Here is a 20,777-nt window from a genome sequence, read left to right as displayed (position 1 = left end):
GCCAAACCCAATAGGCAGCAAAAGGGAAACTGGCCAGTGTGATGGACTGAGTTACTGAATGGAAGTCAGCCTCTTGGCAGCCAAAACAGGGCTTAAAAGTGGCCTGGATAGCAACATGGAGATCAAGCAGCACAAATATCTAGTCCATGTGTCTCTTAGGTGACCTTTTTTTTTTTTTTTTAAATAAGATGCTGGTATAGATCAAAAATGCTTTAAAGTTAACAGGTGATTATATGATTTGCATAGAACTTACCTATTGAAATATAGAAATCAAATAGAAATTAAAATATACTTTTTTCCCCTCAAGGTGTTCACAATTCAGTACATTTTTCATTCTTTGTTTTTTTTAATTGAGACATAGCATGGGTGATATTTATATATACCATGCACTGAAATCTAAGACCCACCTTTGTGTAATATACCTGTCTTGCTGACTATAATTCCACCACGTTTATAAGTAAAGCAGGAAAGCTTTCAGCTCCCCAAAAGTAGATTAAGTATATTTCTTTTGTGTCTCCTCCATCCCAAACTTTCATACAAATGAAAGTTAAAAATAAAGGGAGGGAATAGATTAATAAAACCACTGGAAATGGGAAGAAGGGGGAATGGAAAGTAAATAGAATCAGATTAATAGATGACTTAGATTTCAGGCTGCCCAAGAGTCAAGTCTTTTTCTTTTGGCATTGAGAGATGGGCTGGGTGCAGGTGGACAGCCTGCCTGCCTGCCTGCCTGTTAAAGTGAGACCTGTCAGTGAACATGCTTTAAGAAAACTGAAGCTCCTTGTTATTCTTAAGTAACAGAGTACTTCATACAGAGATACAAGTGGGCAACCACTGCTCACCAGACAGTTAAGGAGCAACAAGGTAAAAAATGATGCTAGAGTAGAATTGACAAGACAGCCTTAGAGAAGAACAAAAAACTTGGAGGGAGCTACCTTACCAGACACCAAGATTTATAAAGTTATATTAATTGATTCAGTGTGGTTTTGGCACAAGGAGAGATGAATGGCATAGAATAAAAATTTCTAGCAATAGACCCTCACAAATAGCCATTTATTTTATGTCAGATTTGACATTGCTGTGCACTGGGGGAGGGATGATGCCGAACCAATTCAATATTTATATAGAAAAAGTAATAATCTTAACCCCAACCTCACACCTTACATAAAAATCAGTGCAAGACAGATTGTTTTTGCCATTCCTTTATATTTAGATCTACTAACAAACTGTGAAGACAACATGGGGATATGTGCATTACTTTAGAGTTAGGGTTATTTTTAATACAAGACATAAAGAGCTAACCATAGAAAAATTTAGATAAATTGGATCATGTTAAAGAATTCTGTCCATTAAATGATGCCATTAAAATAGTGAAAACAATTGTATATCCTGAGAAATAGTTATAATACATATATTTGACAAAAGTCCATGCCCAAAGTATATGAAGAACTCACGGAAATAAGAGAGAAGCTGATAATTTGAAAGAAAAGTAGAATTCTACCAAGGCATTCCATATAAAATAGATATTTGCATGACCAATAAATATATAAAAAAGGGTTCAATTTCATTAATCTTCATGGAAGACACATTAAAACCACATTGCAAAATTGATAGCAAAATAATGTAGTATTGGTTTATAACCCAAGATATAAAGTAAATATACATGTGTTCATACTGATACCAATAAATAACTGATTGAATAAATAAAAGTGTTAATGGTGGTGGTGAAGAACAAATCTTCCTTACAGAAGAGTTCAAATAATATATACATATTCCTTCCCCCTTAAGTATAAACTGAGGTTAGTGACTCACTTCCAAGTATAGGCTATGGGGGAAAAAATGTAATGTGTATAGTGGCGAAATCTGCCCAGTGCTATCTGAACCAACTGATCAAGATTACCATCACCAGGGAGAAGTCAGCTGATATATTCCCTATGATGGGATGAGGAGCAGAACGTTTCACCTCAGTAATGTTCTTCCCCGAGGCCCATCTTGAGAAAAGCATTAGACAAACTCAAACTGAGGGCGCTCTACAAAATGTCTGACAAGCCCTAGTCGTAATTGCCAAAGTCATGAGCAGTAAGAAAAGACTAAGTAACTGTCCCAGACCAGAAAAGACTTGATGAACTAATACAACATGGTATTCTGGATTGACTCTCAAACAGAAAAGGACCTTAGTGAGAAAACGAAGGAAACCTGAAGGAAGCCTGTAACTTAGTTAATAATCCTGTGTGAATAACTCATTTGATTTGACAAATGCACCATAATTACGTAAGATGTTAACATGGGAAATATTAGACACTCTACTATCTTTGCAACTTTTTGTAAATTTAAAGTCCAAAATAAAAAGTTGGTTTAAGGGGCGCCTGGGTGGCTCAGTGGGTTAAGCCTCTGCCTTCAGCTCAGGTCATGGTCTCAGGGTCCTGGGATTGAGCCCCACACCGGGCTCTCTGCTCAGCAGGGAGCCTGCCGCCTCCTCCTCTCTCTGTGCCTGCTTCTCTGCCTACTTGTGATCTCTCTCGGTGTCAAATAAATAAAATCTTAAAAAAAAAAGTTGGTTTAAATTTATTTTTTCAGTAGAAGATTACTAGTAATCCATGAATTACTAAAATGAAAAAGACAACACCAGGTGTTGGTGAGCTTGTGGAGTAACTAGAGCCCTCATCACTAGTAACCTGAGGTTCAAGTAGTTCCACATTTTGGGGGAAAATGTATCTACTAGAGGTGAACCTCCACATCCTCTATCGCTCTGCCATTTCAGTCTTAAAGGAGGTAACACTCAGCAGCAAAGAATATAGATGTTTGCCAAAATATACTGCACAGTATCCCTGTTCTTAGTCCCTAACTGAAAATAACTCAAATGTCCATTAATGATAAAATGGTAAAGAAGTTGTGGTGTGGGAATATAATGGAATACAACACTGAAAATGAACTAACTATTGTAAAAAAAAAACATAAAAACCTTGAAAGATGCAAAAAATAGAATGTATATTCATGTTAATATCCTTGTTTTCCATGGTGGGGTGGTGAGAGGTACAGGCTGGACTATCTGGACCAAGCAAGTGTAGGTATTTAAAAAATTAAATGGTAATCCATCTAAGCATCCATTCACCAAATACTTACTGAATACCTATCTGTCTGCCAGGCAGTTTTGAAGCTGTGGGGAATGTAACAGTGAACAACAAAAAAACTTCGTGCTCTCCTGTAGTTTATCTACTCCTGGAAGGAGACAAGCGATAAACATCATAAATGAGTTATTTCTGTGGTGTGTTAGGAGTTTTGGAGAATGGGAGTGTCTGCAGGTGAGAATGGGAGTTCAGTGTTAAAAAGAGTAGCATTTAAGCAAAAATTGGAGAGCCATGGGAGAGGAAGAGTAGTGGCTAGAGGAGAAGGGAAGGGAGTTGCAAATGAGGAAAATGCCTCATACTTCAGAACAGGGAGTCAAATGATGCTACATCTGAACACACAGAGAGGAATGTCTATATGCAGTTTACCACCAAAAGAGCCAAGAGTAGAAATGTCATGAAAGAGTGACTTCTGGGAAGTTGAGCCTAATAGTGCAAAGGAGAAAGGAACATTTTATTTTTTATTTCTTTCTGCTTGGTTTGAATTATTGTGACGGTATGAATTGTTTTTCAAATAAGATTTTAATTGAGGGATACATTAGGACACTAGGAGTAGGCAAGGAATGTGAGAGATGTTATTAGAGAAACTTGAAGCCACTCTAAGGTGTAGAAGATAAATCATTTGCAAAATTGAGTACTTATTACTGATAAGGGATTGTTTATGTCATCCCTGTCAGCTGCTTGGAGGAACTGCTGGGTCATTTTTCTCCAACTCACAGACCTAGCTGGGAGGCTCAGGAATGGATGTCCCATCCCCATGGCGAGCTCTGAACACAACTGCAAAGTATCCCCCAGTCCATCCCGTGTTAAGCTCATCAGTTCATGGGTGTGGCTCAATGTTGGGAGGCGCCATATTGGAAGCTACCATGTTGGGAGTTGCCATGAAGTGCTGGCTCATATTTCCCACCAATACAAATTCACTTCATCACTCACAGTCTTTCAGGTCAAACTCAAAAAGATTTTAATTAGGTGTATGGTGAAACAAACAAAAAAGTTCTCTAATTAAACCTTTTGAGATGGGTATAGAACTACATCATTGTCTGTAGATGATGTATAACAACTCAGTATTAAAAGACTGTGTGGTTTACTCAGGGTTTAAATCAGTACAGACCTCAAAAGGAATTAGTCATTGTGTCTCATGAAAATTAATCAGTTTTATAAATCATAATATACCCCATAGAGATTATCTTTTTATTTGTTTGTACTTGAGAGAATTTCAAATTGTATATGTCTAAAAGGATAAGGGGTGTAATTATCTGAATCTAGAACAACTAAAAATATTTCACCTAAGGTACACACGTAATTGGGGAGGTTTTTGTCTTTTTTTGCTCGGATTATCTGGATAATTGCCTCTATTTTCCACCTGATTGGGTGTAAGCAGACAACAGCTTGAGTGTTTTCCAGGAGATTGTACTCGAGTTTTCATAGCACAGTAACTTGAAGCCAAAAGTGTTGATACTGAGAAATGTTTCTGGAACAGTGTTGTTTTGGTCATCCCAGCTGGTGGTTTTGGTTGATGATTTTTAGATGTTAAATAAAATATAAATTTTCCTATTCAGTAGTTATAATCTAAAGTAACATGGCTATTCTTAAGTCTTTTTTTTTTGTCTTTCTAATTTATTTTTTTCTATTCTTAAATCTTGAGCAAATATCTTTGCTAATTGTACTGTGGTCCTGACCAATAAAATATGTATTGTGGACTGAAACTCATGAAGTTTCAGGCAGAAGTTCTGGTAAAGAATACATACAAAATGTGTGTGTGTGTGTGTGTGTGTGTGTGTGTATTTGTGTGTTGTGTGGATAGAGGGGGAAATTAAATATGGGAGAGGAGAAATTCCTTTTTAAAGAAAGTAAAAATTAAAGACTCTGATATGAATTTCAACTAATAAATATAGTTGATAAGTTAGTGGAGCTAATTCAGCATGCATGGAGAAAATATTCAGGTGTTTTTATTATTCATAAAGCATCTACATCAAAATAATTTGTGAAAAATTCAAGATTGGAGAAAATTTTTAGTATCTTTACAGCATATGGGCAAATTAACACAACAATAAGATACATTTCTTTTTAAAAACATCTCAACTTTCATTATTTGGCAAATATTAATAGACCTTTGTTAAACTGTATTAATAATAAAGATTTTTCAATCTGTTCATTAATCAGTTGAGAATAATTAAAACAATTCTCTTATGCTCAGATGTAAAAATGCTCCTACTTTATCATTGAAATTGTTGATGTTTCATGTTGAGAATGGAATGGAATTAAAATCAGGTAACACTCAAGAAAAAAATGTGGCAAGATGATTTTGTGGAGTTTTAAATTTAAATCAGGCATAGCCAGGGCCTACAAGTTCCCTTTTTGTATTTAATGTGAATAACATTAATAGGTTATTAATTTGTGCAATAATAAGTATAACAAATAAGCCAAAAGATGATGTTATTAGATGTGTGAGTTGTCCTTTTTCTGGGAAATATTTAGTTCAGTAGCAGGAAATGGGATGGGCCTGGAATTTAGAGGAGGGACTTTCTCTTATATGAGGACTTAGACATTGTGGTTAGAAAGAGAAGGGTTATTTCTGTATTGCATGTGTCAGACAGACTGTGGTCCCCCTTTCCACCCACTTACACAGTTAGATATGGGTTTATTGGTGTAGTACCATAAACAGAGCCCTGAGAAACTACTGAGCTTAAGTCTGGCAGGGACAGTGTGAGGAGGCATGGACTAATCATTAGGTGAAAGAATTACTTCTACCCTTGTTCCACCCCTACCGCAGAGGACTTCAGTGTCTTATTTCAGTGTGTTCACACAAACAGTCCTACACAGCTTCAACACCAACAAAATCTCTACTGTATTTGGCACATCTAGTAATAGTTGTAGGCATTGCCCCTAAATCAGTGGTACTATTGCACGCTAAAAGAGTTGGGACTCTCTGGCTTGGTTTCCTTCCCTCCCTCCCTCTTCTCACTGTCTCTGGCTTTCATTTTCTCTTTCCAGCCTTCCTTTCCTTTTTTTTCTTCCTTTCCTTAGAATCTCCTGTATTCTGTGGTCTCCTTTCTTCCCACACTCTTGCTGTCTTTCTTGACTTTTTCTTTGACAATCATTTATAACCCAAATACCAAAATTCGTTAACTCCTAAGATCATCTTTCTGAGCAATAATAATCTATGTGAACTTCAATACCAAGACCAGATGCTTAAGTGGTTGAGTGGAAACTATTGATATCAGGTGAGAGAACATCTTGAATTGGAAGGAAAGGTTTCACAGTTGATTAATTGAGATAGAATGTGTGAAGTCACTGAGCCCAAAGAAACAAGTACAAATTCACTAAGATTAATGCAGAAAAATAAAGAGGAGGAAGTTTCACAATGTTTGTGTTCTTGCCGTGAATGTGGCTAGAGTTTGACCAAATGGAGAAGAGGTCTTCCTGACACGAAACTAAGCATCTACTACCCTGTCTTAATAAGTAATAGAGGGTCTTTCTCATGTCAGTGTGGTGTAAAAAGCCATGTGAAGAAAGTGGAAACAAGTGATGGAGCCTTGTGTAAGAAGCTGGCTTCCTTTGGGGGGAAAGATCCGGGAAGAGTTTTGGAGGTGTCCGAGCAATAGACAAAGGCATAAGGAGGGGAAGCAGCTGAATTGTATCGAAAAGGGTGTAACTCAGGCCATGTGCTAAAGACCTTCATGGATGTAGTAGACCCGTTGGCATCTTTTGCTGACTTTGATAGTGGTTTCTGTTGACAAATCAAATGTTACTGGATTCCTTTACTTCACTAAGCTCTGCAGATGGCATTACTGACCAAAAGGAAACCTCAGAGGACAGAGGTCTATAAGTCAGTAAAAGTATATAGGGAATAATCATCTCAAAAGGAGCTTCTGAGTCATTGTTCTTTAAAACATGTCCATGGAACCATTAAGTGTTACAGATTGCACAGATCAGCCCTAAACTGTGATTTAGTTCAGCATTGGCAATTATTAATTTATAATAATCATTACGTTATCTAGTATGAACCATGATAACCTTTCTTTGAATTCTTTAATCTAGTTGTGTAATACATCAAATTAAATGTAAAGACTAGTATGACAACCTCTTGAATGGTGACCCTCCTTTTTTTGTGGGTCTCAGATCTCTATCTCTGAGTAAGAGGAAATCATCCTGCAATTAGTCCTTCCCTTTAGCAAGCTTACATTTCTAAAATATACAATAGTATGTTTTCTTATTAGCTTTCCAAAGTGACTTTTAGATTTCATGGGTGGGAATTGCTTAGTGTTTCTCAGTCTATTCTGTGGAGTTTTAAAAAAACTCAGTCAAAAATTCCTAATATGCTAGCAGCTATAAGAATAATTGTCATTGGAATGACCTTTTCAGTGGATAATTTGACAGCCACTTGATGGACAGCATTCTCCCATCTCTCCGCCAGCCTTTTCCTTCCTGCCACAAATGCAGGAGCAAAACTGTAACTCCAGTGATAAGATTCTCAACAGCTATTTGTTGCATATCTCCTTCGGTGCAGTTCTGCAAAATTTGAAAGCTGTCTCTCTTTTCGAGGTATTTTTCATTACCTGGAGAAAATGTGTCCTCTGGGGAGGAATTCTAAAACAATAGTACAGGTGCTTAATCAAATTTCCCAGGTGTGTAAGGGACTCTGTTGTGAGGTTGCTAATTAGTACTGGTTTGGTGTATTAAATGGCACTCTAGTGTCCTATTATAAGAGTTAACACAACACAAAGGTGGCTCTCCATACAGCAAGAGAACAACTTTGACTCTGAAGAAATGTGGTATATGGCATACCCAGTTGAGACATCCAAAAAGAAAAAAAAATAAATAAAATAAAAGCATTTACTAGTAAAATGAAGGCAATTCATTTGCAATTAAACACGTTTTTGATAATGTGGCCCTGGGGTGACATGTAAATTCCAATGACAAATATTTTCTGTGGGAATAAAATCAATTTGAAAGATCCTTTCCCTTGAATTCTGAGGATATCACCAGAACAGGATGCTTATTGATGGATAAAAATATGTACTTTCACCAAGTATATTTTTCATAGTGTTACCTTTGTCTGAGAATAGTTTTTCTGCAGTTTTGGGGCACAGATTATAAATGTGACACATACTATTCATGTGTTTGCCTTCCCTTCTTTCTAGAAAGTATGGCACATGGACTCTGGAGCATTGTACACTCTGTTCACTGTTGTATCTTTAACCCTCAGAACAACGTCTAGTCAATAAATATTTACCAAACAAATGCATGAGCAAATTATATAATATGACCTCTAAATATATTTTCATATTTTCTGTTTCGTATTTCTGTTGCTCAGTGTCCCAGGACTGGGCCTTTTCATTCAGTCTTTTCAAGCTGGAATCTTAATCCTGTTTCACTGTTTTTCATTCAACAAGAATGTCAACCACATGCCATAAAAAGTTAGAAACATTATGTATGGTCTTCATACAGGGAGGTGCTTTCATCTCATTAGCTTCTTTCTGGAGAGTTCATGGATTTGCCTCTGGGTTCATCAAGCTGACAAGCAGAATCCCCAAAGTCACGTTTAAAAGACTGGAACGAGAAAAATTGTTGAAGTGGAGAGGAAAAACAGGGTTTGGGAAAAGAGGTAGATAGGAGAAAATCTGACAAAAACATTAAATAGAGGGAGTCACACCTAGAGTTCAATGAGAGTTATCACCTCACAGGAGGAGGAAGAGGACCTGAAGGGAATGGTCTCTGGAGAAGTTGCAGAGAGAGAGAGACAGACTGATCAGGAGATACAAAGAGAACAAAAAGCTCTGGTCAAGTAGGAGGTGACCTCAGAAGAGCACTTCAGGTGTGCTAAGCCATACTATGTTACTAGTGAAGTTTGGCTCTTGGCTATATAGAAGTCCCATATGAAGTAAAAAGAGGGCCTTCATGTTCTCAGAGGGGGGAAAAAATTGAACTAAATAACTATACATGACAGAAAAAGGAAAGAACTTTGTTCAGTAATTTCAGATTTAGAGATTGTTCCTCATATCCCACTCCTGAACTTAATTCTCACTAAGGAAAAATAAAAGAGAAATCAGGAATTTACAGGAAAGCTGTATCCATGTTTTAGGATGATAATTCAAAGGAAGATTTGATTTAGAAACCAAATTACCTGATGTTAGTTTTTAATAGAATTAATGCATTTTCAGGATCCTATGATGCTCTGAAACAGCATAAAATATGGTATTCCATTTCACCACAGAGGAAGAAATTATGGCTAGAAGAGGTCATGGGAGTAAAAGTCCCCATACCAGAATCTAGGTCTCTTGACTCTTCATCTGTGGCTGGTTCTCCTCCCAACTTCGATCACCTGCCACGTATCTCACTGTGTGGATGTAGTTCAAGCATAAGTGGTATTAGTGGGCAAAGTGGCAGGGAGACTGAGGCAGATTCAATATGACAAATAATTTTTTAATTGTTAGGTCTATCCAGTTATGGAAAAAAAATGGGTTCTACAAAAAGGAATTAAGTCATCTGTTTTTTCATTGATTCACCACAGAATATTTATCAGATGCCATCTACCTTCCAGATGTTGGATTACTTAGTAGACGTGTGACAATGGGCAAGATAGCAGTGGTCTTTGCTGTCAGCACACAAACAGCCTATTACAGGCATACACACAAAAAATAATAGCAATGATGGATTAAAGTGTAATAAGGTGAACACCGACCACTATAAGAACTCAACATGGACTCCCTTAACCTAAGGGAAGAGCTGGGGAGGGACATTTGGAGAAGATTTCTCAGAGGAAGTGAGGCATTGACCAAGCTAGTAAAAATGGAAAGAATATTTTAGAGTGAATAGTACTGTATGTTCAAGAAAATGAAAAATGTGGAGTGTGCCTGCCATTCAGGATCTAAGATCAGGGAAGTATGGAGAGAGATGGCTGGAAAGTAGGAGGAGGCCAGGTCTGGAAGGGCCTAGATAGCCAAAGTAAGGAGCCGGACATTTTCCCAAAAGTCACCGAAGGACATTTTGTTGATCAAATCTGGAAAATATAAGAGACTTTTCTAAAATTCTGTGTGGGGTATGAAGAGTAGCAATGCAAGAATACCCATGTACCTAAGACCTTATTTGAGGGGGAAAAAAAAAAAAAAAGAAAGGACATCACCATTATTGTTAAAGCTCCTGTGTACCCCTTCCTGATTCCCTCTATTTCATTTTTAGCTTGAATCATCATTCCTTTACTTTTCTTTATAATTTGATCACGTATTTTTATATACCTATGGATTAGATTGTTTAGTTTTATATGATTTTTAACTTCATAAATGGTATATACTATAAAAATCCATCTACAACTTGCTTTTTCTTCTTGGTATGTTATTCCAGAGAAGCATACATTTTGCTTCATGTACCTGTTATCCATTTCTTTTCTCTATTGTATAGTTGTCCAGTTTTCTTTTGATGCTCATTGGTGTTATTTCAAGGTTTTTACATGCACCATGACTATAAACCCTTCTTAATATATTCTGAAGAGCATGTGTAAGAGATCCATCTAGGAAATATAACTAGGAACAAAATGTTCTTTCGTAGAGCATGCCACTTCTCAAATATATTAGATAAGGACATATTATTTCACATGGAATTTTTTTTTCTGTACCACTAAATGTAAAAAATTCCAGATGTTCCACATAACAAAACTAAATATTACCAAATTTTAAAATTTTGGCAACTTTACAGGTATGAGATATTTCATTATAATTGGCTTAAGCATAATTTAATATAATTGTTGACCATTCAGATTTACTCTTTTGTCATGTTCCTGTTCAAGACTTTTGTCCATTTTTCCATTGGGTTTTTACTTTTTCTTATTGAATTATAGGAATTCCTTTACAAATTCAGAACACTGATCATTTGTAGATAATATATAAATAGAAATATCTTCTCCCACTAGATGATTTGTCTTTTCACATCTGTTTGTCTTCACTTCTCAATTTTAACAGTCAAATTTACCAACTTTTTAATTTTTGAATAATTCTTAAGAAATTGGACCCTACTCCAAGATTATAGGGAGATTCTTCTTTGTTGTGTGAAAGATTTATAATTTTGTCTGTTTAAAATTTTCTTTCACCTGGCATCAATTGTTTTGCATATGATGTGAGATAGGGGTATAATTTCCTCCCCAATCAGTTGAACAGTTGTCAGATGCCATTTATTATCAAGTCTGTCTTTTCTTTGTCTGTCTGTACAGCTGGTTCTGTCAAAATTTGGATTTCTTTTTTCTGTTGTTCATTTCTAGATGCTCTAAACTATTTCACTTGTCATCCTATCTATTCCTGTGTTAATACTATATGTGCTTAATTACTCTGCCTTTATAATAGCTTGTGATATCTGCTAAGGCAGGTCTCCCATGTTGTTCATCTTCAGGAGTGGCCTTTGTTCTTCCACTTACATTTTAGAATGGCCTGTCACATTTCAAAAATAAAAATCTTTGCATTTTGTTTGAGATTGAATTCCATCCATAGATGAGTTTGGGGAGAGATGACCTCCTAACAATGCTGATTCTTCAGATCAATGATAATGCTGTATCTTCATTTATTTACATCTTCCTTACTGCCCTTCAGTAAAGGTTTATGATCTATCTCTTCAAAAAGATCATGTCTGTCTTTGAATTTGTTTCCAAATACCTGGTATTTTTGAAGCAATTACAAAGAATATTAAAAATATTTTGTTTGTGTTTGTTGCTAGAATACAGAATTCAATTGAATTTTTTTTGGGCCAGAAAATTTCCCGAAGATGTATGTGAACTCTTGTAATTTTTTTTTTAATATTTTATTTATTTATTTATTTGAGAGAGAGAGAGACAGTGAGAGAGAGCATGAGTGAGGAGAAGGTCAGAGGGAGAAGCAGACTCCCCGTGGAGCTGGGAGCCCGATGCGGGACTCGATCCCGCGACTCCAGGATCATGACCTGAGCCGAAGGCAGTCGCTTAACCAACTGAGCCACCCAGGCGCCCGAACTCTTGTAATTTAACTAAAGTTTCTCTTAGGGGTTTCAGACAATCATAGCATTTACGAGTACTAATTGTTTTATTTCTTCCTTTCAAATTCTTTTATTACTTCTTTAACCCTTTCTTGCCTTACTGTGGGAAGACCTCCAGTATTGACTGGAAGGGATGATAGCAGTTGATTTTACTCATGATCTGAAGAGTGTGCTCAGTTTTCACTGTTGATTGTGTTTTTGCAGTCCAGGTACATTATGTACGATATATGTTGCATACATGTGATTTTTACTTGACTCTTACATATATATTTATGATATATGTTATTTATAGAAGCATTTTATAACACATTTATGATATAAATATATATTTATATTTAGTTTTATCCTATATATGTATATTAGTGTACATTTGTGTGTGTGTACATGTACATATACACATATATATCATAAGCTAGGGTGAAAAGCAGTTAATTTTTTATTTTCTTACTAAGATCACAAATAAGACCATCCACTGTTACCACTTCTGTTTAGCACTATACTGAAGGTCTTAACATAGTAATGCAAGAAAGAAAAGTGTAACAATAAATGAAAGATTTTTTTTTTTTCGGCTTTAGGGAAGGTTTTTTTTGTTCCTTGTTTACAAAGTTTTTGGCATGAATGAATGTCAAATTGTACTTAACATTTTTTTCTGTATCCTTTGAGGTAACTAAATGTTTTTCTCCTTTAATCTGTTGATATAGTGAGTTGTATTGCCTTTTCTAATTTTCTTTAGGACTTTTTGTGTCTATGCTCTTGAGTGAGACTGTCCTATAATTTCTTTTCTTAACTCTGACTAGTTTGGTGGAAAATTTTTGATGGGAGTAGAGATCTGATTAGTTTTGAGGTTTGGCTCTAATGTAGAGCATAATTGGAAGCATAAAGGAGTATCATCTTCTTTCCTACAGAGACAAGTATCTCATTCATAGATTAGATGTGCTACAGAGAATTCTTGGTTACCATATGGTCCACAAGATTCTTTCCAACCCTGAAATATGATGGTTCTGTAGTTTATTGTCATTGCCATGATCATTTACCTCACTGCTAAAAAAGTACTAAGGGAGGATAGGGGATGAAAAGAAAGCAGATGTTGCCCTATTAAATGGAAGTATATTTCAAAATATGACACTGTCATAAGAATGATTTTTGAAAACATTTACTTAGAATGTCCATGGTTCCATACTTCCTGGAATTAATTCATGAAACATTTTCTACTAGTCTCAGCAACTTGCTCTAGAATGTGCAGAGAAACTATTTAAAAATGAGTTTTGAACTTTGAACATGTTCTTTTTCAGTTTCACCTGATAATAATGCCAAGTGCCCCAAATCTTTTCCATCCACTGGAGATGAGAACATTCTTCCTGTGATATTTAAACTTAATTCCAGAGTCCCAATCCCACCGATAATCATTCTCCTTTCCCCTATACATTAGAGTGGTGTCCTTAATTGCTATAATATTCACAAGGAGACCATTGGAACTGGAGTGCTCTCAATTGAAGAATAGTACTGTAGGTGATAAAGATAAGTGGTACTGAGAACTACCCAATTTACTTCAGTGAATTCAATCTTTCTTAGGAGGCAAGCGGTACATGATACATTTACCTGAACTTTTAGAGTGATAAGGAAAATGTTTGGCATGCATTCAGTACCACAGAAACTTTAAAGGTTTATCTCAATAGAATAGTGTTGAGAAAAATGGTCTATTTACTTATAGGCTACAAGGGCAGTATAAATTTCAAGTTCTTTCAAGTCTGGGAGTTTGCAGAATTGTTATCAACGAGAAATATAAGTGCTACTAAAGTCAGAGTATACTTTTCTCTTTTCTCTTGTTCCTTTTGCCTTTATAGAAAAATTGTGCGTCTATGCGGGTAAATAGGGAAGGCAGCTCTGCTCTACTACAGAAGCTTTTACTGAAACATTATCAAAGAAGTCACTGTCCAGAGCAGATGCCCCATGCTGGAGAAGTTCTGGACAGTACATTAACAACCAGCCCTTTCTATCCTAATGGGACCAATGCTGCAGATTCATTTGCTAAGCTAGGCTTGTTACATTGTGTTTTCGGTGTGGCCATGGCCTTCTGTTTTATGCTGAGTGAGCCTGCTCAGGTGTCAAATATAAAACTTGTTGCAGATATTTATGAAGTGCCTGTACTGGTTGGGGGACTAGACAGGGTTTCTCCTGGTAGCTCATGTTAGAGGAGTCACTTTTGCTTCTTTGTTTTAGTTTTTATTAGATTTCCCTAAAAAGGTCATGTTTGTTATATTTCATACCATATATGCCTGTATATTTGGCATTGTCAAATATCAGGTTACCCCCATTTTCCCAGTGAGGCTGTGAAAAGTTTTAAGGAAATAGGTAAAATAGCCAAATGTCTACTTAAGTTTATGTATTAATTTAATTAAACATACGTTTTTATAATTGCACTTGTAACACTTATTAATGATATTAATACCTTGCTGTTAGGAACTTTTTTTTTTTTTTTGGTCTTTTACACTGGTTTTCTTTTCTTTTTTTGTTTTTTAAAGATTTTATTTATTTATTTGACAGATAGAGAGCACAAGTAGGCGGAGAGAAAGAGAGGAGGAAGCAGGCTCCCTGCCGAGCAGAGAGCCCGATGCGGGGCTCGATCCCAGGACGCTGGGATCATGACCTGAGCCGAAGGCAGAGGCTTTAACCCACTGAGCCACCCAGGTGCCCCTACACTGGTTTTCTTAACACAGCATCCTTACCTCCGTCTAAATTGTTTGGGATACCTGACATTCTTGAATCTTTGTGTGATACTGTCACTATAAACATAATCCTAGGTTGTGCATAACATTAGGGATGTTAGAGGTTTCTTTTTTTGTTTTTGTTTTGTCTTCGTCCTATAAGTGTGTGATTTCCACTTTATTGCTTTTTACAGTGATACAGAAATGCTTATTTGCAAGCATATCCAGTACTTACATAACTGTGGGATCAACCCCCCCCCCAAAAATTGATTCCCTGTTAAATTTCTTTTGTTCCTGACTTATAGTTATTAGTGTCTGAATAGACTAAACCCCCATGTTTTGGAGGCTGAATGCAGTAGTTCATTTCCATAGATACTCCACGGCAGTTCTGAGTGCTCTCAGTACACCAGCCTCCATGAAGTCACTCAATGATTCAGAGTGACAGGCACAGTCTTCTGGGATACCCAGCTATCCTGTTTGGTGCATCCTCAGGGCTGATAGCTGTGGGGTGTCTCACAAAGACATTTAAAAATTGGCTCAGAAGCAGAACATACTGCTTTCAACTACTCACCCATTGATCAAAACTCATCAATGAAAATGGCCGTGGGACATTGCATAATGCATAACACCCTCTCATCCTCTGAAAACCTTCCACCTGCTCTCCTGCCTCCACCCCTGCTCTTCCATAGTCTATCCTTACCTTGAAACAAGAGTGAATTTTTTAAATGGAGGTCAGATCAGGTCACTCCCCTGTTCAAGTCATCTAGTAACTTCTCAGCTCATTTAGAGTTGTTGACCTTAAAAAACAAAGAGCCAACTATTTTATGTGCCAAATGAGTTTAGTCAGAATAGCAGAGAACTGCAATTCAGGGCAAGCAAACTATGGCAAACCACAGCCAAGTCTGGAGAACAGAGAGGAGGGGTTTGCCTTTATAGGGCAAATGAAAAAGCTGGGAGGTGCTTTTACGGCTTCTCATTGGCTAAGTGTGGCAGTTTCTCATTGGCTGGGCTGTTGCTGGGCAAGGAGATGCTCTTCCTTCCTCCTGCTAAGGTATGGAAAGTAAGGTTCTTCCTGTTAGGAGATGCAAGATATGCTTCTTGTGGTGGCTGCTAGTGCCTGAGAGCTCCCGCTTCAGGGCCTCTTAATTGCATTTTGTTGAGGTTCCCTTTATTTGTTTTCACAAAGTTAAACTTAGATTCCTTCCGATGGATAGATTATTTTTTCTGTTGATGCTATAAGAAATTACCACAAACTTGGTAGCTTAAAACAATACAAATTGATTGCTTTATAGTTTAGAATTTTATTGGGCTAAAATCAAGGGTTGGCAGGACTGAGTTCCTTTCTGGAAGCTCTAGGGGAGAATCTGTTTTCTTGCCTTTCCAGTTTATAAATGTCAGCTGCATTTCTTGGCTCGTAGTCCCTTTCCATCCTCAAAGCCAACAATGGCCTCCTGAGCCTTTCTCATGCTTTATCATTCTGTCACTGATTCTTTTTCCTCCCTCAGACACACTTAAAGGTCCCTTGTGATTTCCTTGGACACACCCAAATAATCCAGGAAAATCTTGTTGTTTTAAGACCAACAGATTAGCAATGTTAGCCCCATCTGCTATCCTGATTTCCCCTTGACATCTAATGCAACATATTCACAGGTTCCAGGAATTAGGACATAGGTGTCTTGGGGCAGGTGATAGGACATTATTCTCCACCCTCAACCCCTCCACACAGTGGATTACAAGGCCTTTATTATCTAGCCCTTGTTACTTCTCTGACCTCTTACTTTCCCATGTACTGGTTTCATTGATCTTGCTGTTATACACAAATGCCTGATATCCTTCCATCTTGGGGCTTTGCCCTGATGGTTTGATTCCTCCAAAGATCTACATAGGTACCTATGTTACCTCCTTCACCCCTTTGCTCAAAAATTACCTTCTCAGTGGTCTATCCTAACCACACACTCTATTTAAAATTGAACCCTGCCCCTGGCCTGCACTATGATATTTGTGTGTGTTTGTTGCCTTTTTTAAAAAATTATTTATTTATTTATTTGAAAGAGAGAGTGCACAAGCAGGGGGAGTAGCAGAGAGAGGGAAAAGAGGCTCCCCGCTGAGCAAGAGGCCAATGCAGGACTCCATCCCAGGACCCTGAGATCATGACCTGTGCCAAAGGCAAATGCTTAACCAACTGAGCCACTCAGGCATCCATGATCTTTGTTTTTCCATAGCTTTCACCTACATCTCTCATTGTAAGCGAGTTAACTTTGTTTGTTGTCTATAAGTTCTCCTAGAACTTGGATCACTGTCTGTTTTTTCTTTTGTTATGTCCCCAGTGCCTAGAATAGTGCCTGCCACATTGTAGCAAGCAATAAATATTTATGGAATGTATTAATTCACTTAGTTGTTTCTTTTCAGCTTTATTAAGGTATATTTAGTATACCGAAAGTTGCATGTATTTGATGTGCACATTTTGGTGAATTTAGGCATATGCATACACCTGTAGTACCATCACCACAATCAAGGTAATAAACATACACCTCACCACCAAAAGATTTCTCCTTGCTTTAAAAAATTTTTTTTTTAATTCTGTGGTGAAAATATTTAACGTGAGATCTACACTCTTAAGTTTTTCAGGGCACAATTCAGTATTGTTAACTATAGGCATTATGTTCTTCAGAATTTATTCATCTTTGCAACTGCAACTTTATATGCATTGTACTACCATTCCCCATTCTTCCCTCCCTACCCTCTAGCAACCACTGTTCTATACTCTGCTTCTGTGAATTTGACTATTTTAATTTTTTTCATGAATGCAGTTATTTATGTGCATCTGATTTTCCCCATAGCCTTCTTAAAGTGGCCAGGATATGGCGGGCTTTGGGTCTTCCATGGTGTCTAGCTTGGAAACTAGATCGTTAGAGACACTTGGTATAATACAGCAAGGTGAATTACCAAAATAGCGTCCTGGATGGGAGGCATGAAGAAGCCCTTCTCATTTTATTAGTCTAGACTGAATTTCAGAAACAAAGTTAAGGAGAGTTTCAGGCAATTTCATAGTGTAATTCAGGAGATGGGCTAGGTTAGCGAGGTATTGGAAGAGTGTCTGTATTCTTATTAAAATTGGGGGTATCACTATATTGCTTCTTGAAATTACCCCCTCTAGGTCTTCAGCCCTGAGGGCTCTTTTGTTCTTGTCTCATGGAGGGAGCTATGGAAGAGAATATTTAATCATTCAGTGCATTGTCAGTGTGGATGATGAGAAATATCTTGTATTTTCTAGCCTATGCTCCTGCTTCTGAAATCGTTCTTTTCCCTCTGAGTAAGTGAATTGAGGAGTGAAGATTTGGAAGCTTAGGTGTTATTTTTTTTTTAAATAAGGTTTTGTTATAAAAATAAATGAAATCTATATTTTATCATTTCAGTTCAGGCCCTAAGCATGCACAGTAGTTACCTTTCATGAAATGTTCTTGCAATAATGCTATTTCACTGGGCTTTGTGATGAAGCTTTGATTTGCATCGCTATCCTGAGAACTTTCTGACAATGCTAAGGTAATATTATGAAGGCAGAAGGAAATGAAATGAAATGATGGCAATGCATGTCCATTGTGAAAAATGTTAAGTTGCCAAGGCAATGTCATATCGATAATATTTTCATAAATTAAATTAAGATACATACGGCAAATAAATATTGCATTTCTCTTTATTATCACTTCAAATACGTGAGGATAACTATTAGGATTAAATCCAGAAATTAGACATAAAGCATCTCGGCCAAAAGAGATGCGCTCTTCATGGGCTCAACCTGACGTGCTCTCAAGATTCCTGTCACGTTTATGGCAGGCTTTCAGTCTCTCGCCCTCGGTGTGCTCAAGCAGCCTCTCTGCTGGGCTCCTCTGCTTCCCGAAGCACAATTTCTGTTGAGAATTAGTGGGAGAGTCACTATAATTCCACTTAGCCCCACTTGCACACGGCGCAAGCTACCCTCTGGTTTAAGGTCTGTTCTTTTAATAGTCAAGCCGGTTTCACTTTTTCTGCCTTCCCTCCTTCCCTTTTCTCTTTCTCGAGTGGGTATTTGTCTTGTGGCCCTCAGTAGCCTCAGCGGTTCGAATGCCCTGCTTGGAAAAAACGTCACTATATTGGTTCGCTGGAAGTTTTCAGAGATGGGAGCGAGAGGGTGCCCTCAGTTTCCTCAGTTTCCCTGTGAGATGGGGACAGCTGGGACCTACTCGACGGGTTGGAAGGTGTGAAGAGCTCAGCACAGTGCCAGGAGCCAGCAGTGAAAAGTAATACTGAACTTGGACCTGAGAACCTGGGTGCAAATGCTACACCTTCAAATCACTTGTTAAAAAAATTAATACGTAGTGTTGAGGTCATGTATGCTCATTGCAGAAGAATTTAAGAATGAGATACCGATGATCAAAAGGAAGAAGTTAGTAGTTACTGCAATCCCACTGCCCCCAACGAAGCATGAATACAACATTTTAATATTTAGGTGTCTACACTTCTAAATTTTATTTTTTAATACAAATGGAATCATAATGTATGTGTTTTCTTGGTAATACTATACGCCCCTACCCCTGGTAAATATATTCTAGGACTCTTTCGACATCAATTTGTTTCTTCTACAAAATTTTTAGGAATAACTGCCAAAGAACATTCCTATCTTGAACATATCACAGTGTTAAATAGTGAGGTGGTGTCCGTTTGTTATTTTAATTACAATGCATATGCCAAGTCCCTCCATTTCCTGAAAAAAAAAGTTACATCAAAATTGACCTAATCACATGATATAAAAATAAGGTGTCATGTAAGTCTGTTTAATTTGCTTTAAATAAATTCACTCAGTAAGTTCTCGCACCCTTACTGTATGTCAGGTACTGCCTTGTATTGCTCTTAATGTTTTTAGAGTTTATTTTTTTTTCTTCTCAGTCTCTAGTTTATCCTGATTAGTCATAATGTAACTTAGATGGTAATATTTATTCCTGAAACTTCTCATCTACTTGACTCTTAATAGTAAGACTAGTTCTGTAACTTATATAGAAGCTGTGTTATCTTGGAACAATCACCCAACCTCTCTGAAACAAAGGATAATTATCTTTAAACAGGGATTAACTTCTACGTGCATTACAGAGGTAACCTGTTATCTTCTGACTTACCACTTCCAGCAATTCTTAAATTGATTTCCTTGAGAGAGACATTTTTGCCCTGTTCTATACTTAGAGGATTATTAGCTTTTATACCTCTCTTTTATCTCTCAGTTTACTTAGTCTAGGGATATATAAAGCTGATTTCCATTTATTATTCAGCATTGGAAAGTACAGTAGTAGAGCAATCAAGTGGAAGGCAAAGGAGAGGAAATGGGCTTTTCAAAAATACATTTCTAAACATTAATAGTAATGTCAAATGTCAGTGGACTTGATGGCAGAGAAAAGCCCCCCCCCCCCTTCTTTTTAAAGAAAAAGAACATATTTCTGAAGGTAAGGATGGGAAATTCACCATTTTTATCCAATACTCATAGTGAAGGAAGCCTTCCAGAAACATTCCCGTCAGAAGAGCTGTTTTCACTTGAATAGTTTATCTCCTTCAATGGAAAAAACAAAAAAACAAAAAACAAAAAAAAACCCTTTGCATCTGTAACATGGTTGGGGCATTCCTTCATTAAGATTATGCATTACTAAATACTTAGCTTATCAGATGAACATGTGACAGGCTGGAAATGAAAGATTTTATGTGATACTATGATTGCCACCAACTTTGAAGCCAAAAAAAAACCTAGGATTTTCAGTATCATGAGAATGTACTATATATGTATATCTTCTATTCTTTTTTTTTTTTTTTAAGATTTATTTATTTATTTGAGGAGAGAGAGAGAACAGACATGGGGTAGGAGCAGATGGGGAGAGAGAGAAATGTAAGCAGACCCCGTGCTTAGCACAGTACCCCATGGGGGGCTTGA

General features: G+C 37.0%; 1 protein-coding gene across 1 annotated transcript in view; it reads left to right on the top strand.

Moving 5' to 3' along the window:
* The window catches only part of PARD3B (par-3 family cell polarity regulator beta), a 1,020,734-nt gene that overhangs the window by 422,473 nt on the left and 577,484 nt on the right, over positions 1-20,777 (top strand). The window lies entirely within an intron of this gene.

Source organism: Lontra canadensis, unplaced genomic scaffold (genome assembly GCF_010015895.1).
Source record: "Lontra canadensis isolate GAN:19392208 unplaced genomic scaffold, GSC_riverotter_1.0 scaffold18, whole genome shotgun sequence".
NCBI lineage: Eukaryota > Metazoa > Chordata > Mammalia > Carnivora > Mustelidae > Lontra > Lontra canadensis.
This window is presented reverse-complemented; position numbering and strand designations above follow the sequence as displayed.